This window comes from Zingiber officinale, chromosome 6B, assembly GCF_018446385.1.
Source record: "Zingiber officinale cultivar Zhangliang chromosome 6B, Zo_v1.1, whole genome shotgun sequence".
NCBI classification, from domain to species: Eukaryota; Viridiplantae; Streptophyta; class Magnoliopsida; order Zingiberales; family Zingiberaceae; genus Zingiber; species Zingiber officinale.
In genome coordinates, this window is record NC_055996.1 from 26,490,713 (window position 1) to 26,498,881 (window position 8,169).

Below are 8,169 nucleotides of genomic sequence, written 5' to 3' on the forward strand. Positions count from 1 at the left end.
ATCGTATCATTGCGAGGCGTGGGACTATTGAGGACCAGAGGCGCAGCAGAAAAAGAAGCAAGATAGATGCGACGATTAGACCCGATAGCGGTGGCTAAAGATGGCAGTAGCTAGGGTTGATGGCACATGGAGGACAGCTATGGATAAAGGTCATAATAGTTGGAAAATTATTTTTATTATTTATTGCCTTTTATGCTGTGTGTGCTTGTGTTTGTATGCTTGTGTGCATGTTAAAATTCCTCGTTCTAAATAACTAAGTGGGAGAGGAATTTAATAAAATTACACGGTCTCCATTATTGGTTTGTAAGTGATGCATTCAAACTTGCGCGTTGGCTCTGAGTGCCTTCCTCCACATTGGATGAGTTTGTTTGCGGATCACTAGATCAAACTTCCTTAATGGATGATTATAGGAAATTATTTAGGATGTGTGTGATCTTCTCCATCTGAAGGGGCACAATTCTATTTAGTGGACTTAGTATCAAGTAATGGTATACACTTAGGCACATTTAATAGTATCCTCCCCATCAGAGTCACTGCTATTATTTGTGTGATCGAAGAAAAACCAACTATTAATTTGTCATAAAGCTAGGTAAAACCCCCTCTTACAAATTATTAAATTTGTATACGTCTACACTATCATGGCATACAAAATTCATGGTGTTTGAGGTAATTGTATTTGTCATAAAGTTATGTTGACAAAATAAAATTAAATTAATGGGTAAACCCTCCTCTTACAAATGATTGAATTTGTATACGTTCACACTATCGTGGCATACAAAATTCATGGTGTTTGAGGTAATTTTAGGTTGACAAGATAATTAATGGGTAAGACCCTCCTCTTACAAATGTTTGAATTTGTATACATCCACACTATCGTGGCATACAAAATTTACGGTGTTTGAGGTGTTGGTGAATTTAAATGATATTGTTTTGAGGAATCAATATTATTTTAAATTCTAAAGTTTTGACCAAATATTTGATCGAAGATAGACTAACTATTAATTTTATTTGTCATAAAGTAAGGTTGACAAGATAATAAAATTAATGGATAAAATCTCCTCTTACAAATATTTGAATTTGTATACGTCCACACTAACGTGGCATACAAAATTCACGGGGATTTTAAGGTGTTGGTCTTGACCAAATATTTTGTGATTCTTAGGATTTCAAATGGTTTTCAATTCCCTAGTTGTTATATTAGAGAATACACTTACAAGTCCCAATTATAATGATTGGAAACAAAACTTGGACACTAAGGTGGACTGTCCTCTCAGAAATGAGAACAATAAAGGTGTATCTTATTCATTAGTTGTTGAAACATGTTTAGTGGTGTTATCTACCGGTACCTGGTGTGTAGATACAGGAACCACTGATCATGTCTGCAATTCATTGCAGGGGTGCTAGGAACCCCGATGACTACATGAAGGAGAAATCACCGTTTACATAGGCAATGCTACGAAAGTGGTGGCTATTGCAGTGGGAGATGTTTATTTATCCTTTGATAGGAATAAAACATTGATTTTGAGAAACTACCTTTATGTACCAAGTTTTAGAAAGAATTTGATTTCAGTTTCTAAACTATTTTAGGATGGATATTCTGTTTCTTTTGATGACAAAGTGGTTGTTAAGAAAAATAGAGTGGTTATATGTTTTGGTACATTAGTTGGCAATTTGTATACTCTAAATCCAATAACTCCCACGATGCAACAAATGAAAATTAATAGCACATCTTCTAATTCTAATAAGAGAAAGCAATCTTCAGAAATGAACCAGACATATCTTGGCTTCTAAGGCTAGGTCATATTAACTTGAGTAGGATTCAAAGGTTAATAGTCGATGGACTTTTGGGTTCATTGGTGGTGGAAAACTTTCCAACCTGCGAGTCTTGCTTAGAAGGAAAAATGACCAAGAGACCTTTTAAGGCCAAGGGGTATATAGCCAAAGATGTGTTGGAATTGGTTCATTCTGATTTGTGTGGACCTATGACTATCCGGGCAAAAGGTGGTTTCGAATATTTCGTCTATTTTATAGACGACTATTCGAGATACGAGTACATTTACTTAATACACCGCAAGTCTGAGTGCTTTGATAAGTTCAAAGAGTACAAGCTGATGTGGATAAACATCATGGTAAAAGTATCAAGACACTATGGTATGATCGTAGTGGCGAGTACCTCTTAGGAGAGTTTAGGAGTTGCTTATCAGAGGTCGGGATTCAATCCCAATTGTCTGCACCTGGTACACCCCAACAGAATGGTGTGGTAGAACGAAGGTATAGGACTCTTATAGAAATGGTTAGATCAATGATGAGTTATTCAGAATTACCAAATTCGTTTTAGGGATATACTCTGGAAACGGCAGTGAACATAGTACCTTCTAAGTCAGAACCCTCTACTCCCATAGAATTGTAGAATGGGTGTAAGCCTAGTTTGAAGCATATTCGGATTTGGAGTAGTCCAGCACATGTGCTAAAGGGAGACACTGATAAGTTAGAATTATGATCAGGAGTTCACTTGTTTATGGGTTATCCTAGAGAAACGAAAGGAGGTTTATTTTATAGTCCTAAAAATCAGAAGGTCATTGTTAGCACCAATGCCCGATTTTTAGAAGAGAACTATGTAATGAACCACAAGCTCATGAGTAAAATTGTTCTTAAGGAAATTAGAGAAGACACGTTTAAACTAGTACCAACTGTACAAGATGAGATACCATAAGAAACTGTAATACGTGTCACAAATGATGTACAATTACAAGCAGTGCTACATCGTAGTGGGAGGATTGTTCGGCAACCTGGTAGATTCATATTTTTAGGAGAGTCTTGGACTTGATCCCTGGTGAACATAAACCTGATTCCTGCACATATGATGAAGCACTCCAAGATAAAGATGCAACATCTTGGCAAAGTGCAATGAACTCTGAAATAGAATCTATGTAGGTCTAGGAGCTTGTAGAACCACCAAATGGTGTAAAAGCCATTAGGTCTAAATGAGCCTACAAAAGAAAAAGAGGGACAGACGGGAAGGTGGAAACTTTCAAAGCAAGGCTTGTTGCAAAAGAATATACTCAGAAAGAGGGAATCGATTATGAGGAAACATTTTCACCGGTAGCTATGCTTAAGTCTATCCGGATACTTTTATTTATTACTGCTCATATGGATTATAAGGTTTAACAAATGGATGTCAAGACAGCTTTCCTTAATGGAAGTTTTGAAGAAAACATCCATATGAAGCAACCAGAGGGGTTTATTGCAAAGGGCAAAGAGCATCTTGTATGTAAGTTCAATCGGTCTATTTATGGACTGAAGCAAGCTTCAAGATCTTGGAATATCTGATTTAATGAAGCAATCCAGTCTTATGGATTTATTCAGTGTCCGGATGAGTCTTGTGTATACAAGAAGTGTGACGGAAACGTGGTGGTATTTCTTGTACTATGCATAGATGACATTTTGTTAGTTGGCAACAATATCAAAGTGTTGTCAAAAGTAAGGGTATGGTTGTCCAAGCAATTCGATATGAAGGACTTGGGAGAATGCGGACATATTCTTGGGATCAAAGTAATCAGGGATTGCAAGAAAAGAATATTATGCTTATCCTAAGCTTCATATCGATACTATCCTAGCTCGTTTTAGCATGCAAAACTCCAAGAAAGGTTTTCTACCATTTCGGTATGGAGTATCTTTATCTAAAGAGATGTCTCCTAAGACATCAAAAGAGATAGAGGAAATGAAGGGAATTCCTTATGCTGTAGGAAGCCTAATGTATGCGATGCTATGTATGAGACCGGATATCTATTTTGCCGTGAGTATGGTTAGCAGATATCAAAGTAACCCAAGACAAGGACATTGGGCTGCCGTAAAGCATATATTAAAGTACCTAAGAAGGACTAGAGATTATATGCTGGTTTACCAGGCAGATGACTTGCTCCCTGTGGGTTACACGGATTTGGATTTCCAATCAGATAGGGACAATAGTAAGTCAACCTCGGGGTTTTGTGTTTACTTTAGGAAGTGGAGGCATAACAATGGAGAAGTGTTAAGCAGAAATGTGTTTCAGACTTCACCATGGAGCAGAGTATGTGGCAGCCTCAAAGGCAGCCATAGAAGCTGAATGGCTCAGTAACTTCATGATGGACTTAGATGTGATTCCTGGTTTGCCCAAAATTATTTAGTGCATTAGCAAACTCGAAGGAACCACGAGCCCATAAAGCAAGTAAACACATAGAGCGCAAGTACCACCCAATACGAGACATCGTATAACGATGAGAAGTTGTTGTCGCCTAGATTACATCAGGAGATAACTTGGATCCTTTCACTAAGGTCGTTAAGGCAAGAGCTTTTGATGGGCATGTTGAGGGGATGAGAATCGGATGTATGGCAGCATATATGGCAACATAGTCTTTTAGTATAAGTGGAAGATTGTTAGAATGTATACTAAAAGTCTAGCTATTTGTATAAACACTTAGTTTGAAATAAGAATCACATTCGTCAAATATCTGCATTTATGTTAAATGTAGTTGTCCATTTAATTTATATTATAGATAACATGGTGTGAGGTGCCACACAGAAGATCATGTTATCAGTTCCTTATAAATTATAAATAGTAGCTCACAACCAAGATGGAATGGGACAAACCATTGGAGTGGTTGTAGTGTAATTTGGTATTAGTTTATCTTAACTATAAAATTATACTAGTACACTAGGTGTATATTGAGCAGGACCATTTGAGGTAGTTCTTTTTATACTGGCTTAATAAAAAAACAAGATCTCTGTTAATATGGAAGTGTATGCTCTTAATCCCGATATAATAACAAGCACGTATACTTAGTATTTATTTCTTTAATTTATCAATGGGTGAGATTTAGTTTGATAAATCAATAGGCCCGATAAGTTGGGAAATAATATTATTTGTATGGTGTGTTGTTGATTATAGAAGGAAACTGTGTCCTAGTAATCTAGGTTGATAATGTCCCCTTGAGGAGCTCATAAGGATTGTCATGTAAACCTTGAGGTGGACTTAGTCCCACATGACAATAAAGTTGAGTGGTACTACTCTTGGAGCTAGATATTAATTAAGTTGTCAATAACTAATTTAATTAATGGACATTCAATATCTTAAACACAGGGAGATTAATGCACTTATTATAAGAAGAAGCCCATAATGTAATTTGGGATTGGTGCGGTAGTTCAATAATAACTCTTTAGTGGCATGAGTTATTATTGATAAACTTGACTTGGGTGTTTGGGAGTAAACACAGGAAGCTCAAGCTCATCGAGAGACCAAAATCAATTTCTCCTCTCGGTCGCTGTTGTAGCCTCTATAATGCCTTGTATCTACAAAGTTCACTTCTTACCCAAGTAATGGGTCGGACACATCCTTGCTTAGTGCAAGGGGGTCGGCCAAGCATTATTTTGGAGCTCATGTAGTGGGCGGCCAAGCCATGCTTGGTGACCAAGCATGGGGTCGGCCATAGGTAAAGGAAAAAAGGAAGTTTTGTTTAAAAAAAAATTGTTAAAATCTTTCCTTATTTGTAGTTATCTATAATGGTTAAAAGAGAGATTTTATTTTGTTAAAATCTTTCCTTTTTGTAGTTATCTACAATGGTTAAAAGAAAGATTTTAATTTCCTTTTATTGCCATCCTCATGGTTTTAAAAGAGAGTTTTAAAATTTTAAAATCTTTCCTTTTATAGCTATCTACTAAAGATTAAAGAAAGATTTTAATTTTATTAAAATCTTTCCTTATTTGTAGTTATTTATAATGTTTAAAAGAGATATTTTAATTTTTTGATAAAACTTTCTCTTTTTGTAACCATGATTTAAAAAAGAGAAGTTTTAATTAATCTTTCTTTTTTTTGTAGTTGTCTACATATTTTAAAAGAGAGAGATTAATTTTAAAACTTTCCTTTATTGCCATGTACAATAGGAAATTTAGAAAAGAGATATTTTAATTGTTGTTAAAATTTCCTTTTTTAAATGGGAGGCCACAGATAACGAAGTTTTAATTATGTTTAAAACTTTCCTTTTTTGCCGTGACCGAGGATTATAAAAGAGAGGTAGAGGGTGCCTTATGAGAATTGATCTCTCTTAGCTCCTCTCTTTTCCTTGGTGTGGTCGGCCCTTGCTTCTCATCTTTCTCCTTGGTTTCTTTCTCTTGTGGCCGGCGGCACCCTTTCTTCATCCTCCCTTTCTTCTCTCTAGGGTCGACACCTCATCTACTCATAGTGGCCGGAGCTTGGAGAAGAAGAAAAAAAGGAGAAGGAGCACATAGGTGGCTAGTTGCTTGGAGGAGAAGAAGAGGAAGAAAATTTTCTATTTTGGCATCCCTTGGTGGCTCAAGAGTCTTGGAGGAGAAGAAGTGGTTCGAGTGGATTCCATCTTGGTAGATCATTGCCCACACAACGTCCAAGAGGAGGAGAGGAATACAACAGAAGATCAAGAGGTCTTTAACTACAAAAAAAATATAACTAGTTATTTGTTTCCGCATCATAACTAGTTTATGTTCTTTCTGTAGATCTTGAAAAACCAAACACAAGAGGATATCGATTTTATACTATCATTTTTGTTATCGATTTTGTGTTTTGATTTCATGTTTCGATATTGTGCTTCTATTGAGGTCTCTGTAGTTAAGCATAGTTTACTGTAAGAAGTTAAATATCTGATTTCTTTGAAAGACTTTGTCTAGGAAATGGTGGATGATCACATACCCAAGAAGGCCTAGTGTCTCGCCATGTTTAACCTGGAAGCCAATCTTTGAAATAGATATTTGATTAACTTTTGTAATATGGTTTAACTTAGGAAGATCACATCGGTTGAACTTGGAGTAAAAATATTATGTATCGTTTCTAATCCAAGTTTAACTTCTGAAGGGAAATTTGGATTAATAATGTTAAGCATCATTTGCAATCAAAATTTAACGTCAGTAGAGCACATGGGTAGCTAGGATAGTTCTATACTTGTACAAATTTTTATACAGGGGAACTAGGACGGTATTCTGAGTAGCAACCAACAGTCCTAACTACTGTTAGGCAAGCAAAGTCCAAGTGGATCAAGGAGGATCATATGTTGGCAAAAAAAAGTCCGAACTGCGGTTAGGCAAAGGGAAGTCTAAGTAGGTCAATGAAAATGGCACGTTGGTAAAGTAAAGTCCTAATTGTGATTAGGCAAGAGGAAAATCTAAGTGGGTTAAGGAGGACCGAGTCCAATGGGAAGTTGGCAAAGTCCAAGTGGGGCAAAAGGTTGACCGGATACTTTGTGGAGAAGTCCCAACAGGTCACGGTTGATCTAAAATTAGCAAGGGAACCCTAGATTGTGTTAAGCAAGTTACGGTTAAGCAATCGATCAATTGAGTGATGCGCCAATTGATTGTTAGTTAGAGCCCTAGAGCCAATCATTTGATGATTGTATGGACTCATGTATATCATATTCTTGTATATTAATAAAGGCATTTGTTTGGTTATTATACTTATTTATATTAGTGCCAAATAGACTAAGTATAATAGCGTCCTTGAGTAGAAGGTTCATACCTATATCAATCGATTAGTTGAATCGATAGTGAGATGATATAGGGAACACTACTCTAAATCATTCCTAGTCGAGTATTAGCATTCAGGGACAATGTTAATACAATAAGACTAGCATGTAGGTCAGCTCGATGACTTGATCTCACAAGTCATGGATATAGAGATATCAAGCTGACACATGGGTATGCATTAGAGAATGTATACTGAATGACCCGCCATGAGAAAGTATCATGGATCGTTATATGAGTGTCATATACTTTCTCATGTGGCTATTAGTATGACTATTAGTCCTTAGACCTGAAGTCACCATGGATCCCTACATAAGGAGTTATGTACTTTAGTTTCGTCAAACGTCACCCGTAACTGGGTGGACTATAAAGGCGATTACTGGGTATGTAATGAATTATGCAGAGGGATGTGAGTGATGTAGATGGGATCTATCCCTCCCATATGACGGGAGTGACATCGCTATTCTTGATAGAGTGAGACCACTAAGTGCATGGCCATGCCCAAATGAGTCAACATTAGATGTTGAGCTCATTTGATCGAGTGAGTCTACTTGAGTTCAAGATTTAGATTGATTAGAGGATGACACGGTCTATGCCTCATATTGATCAATCTAGATGTCTAGGATAGAAGGACACTTGTCATTA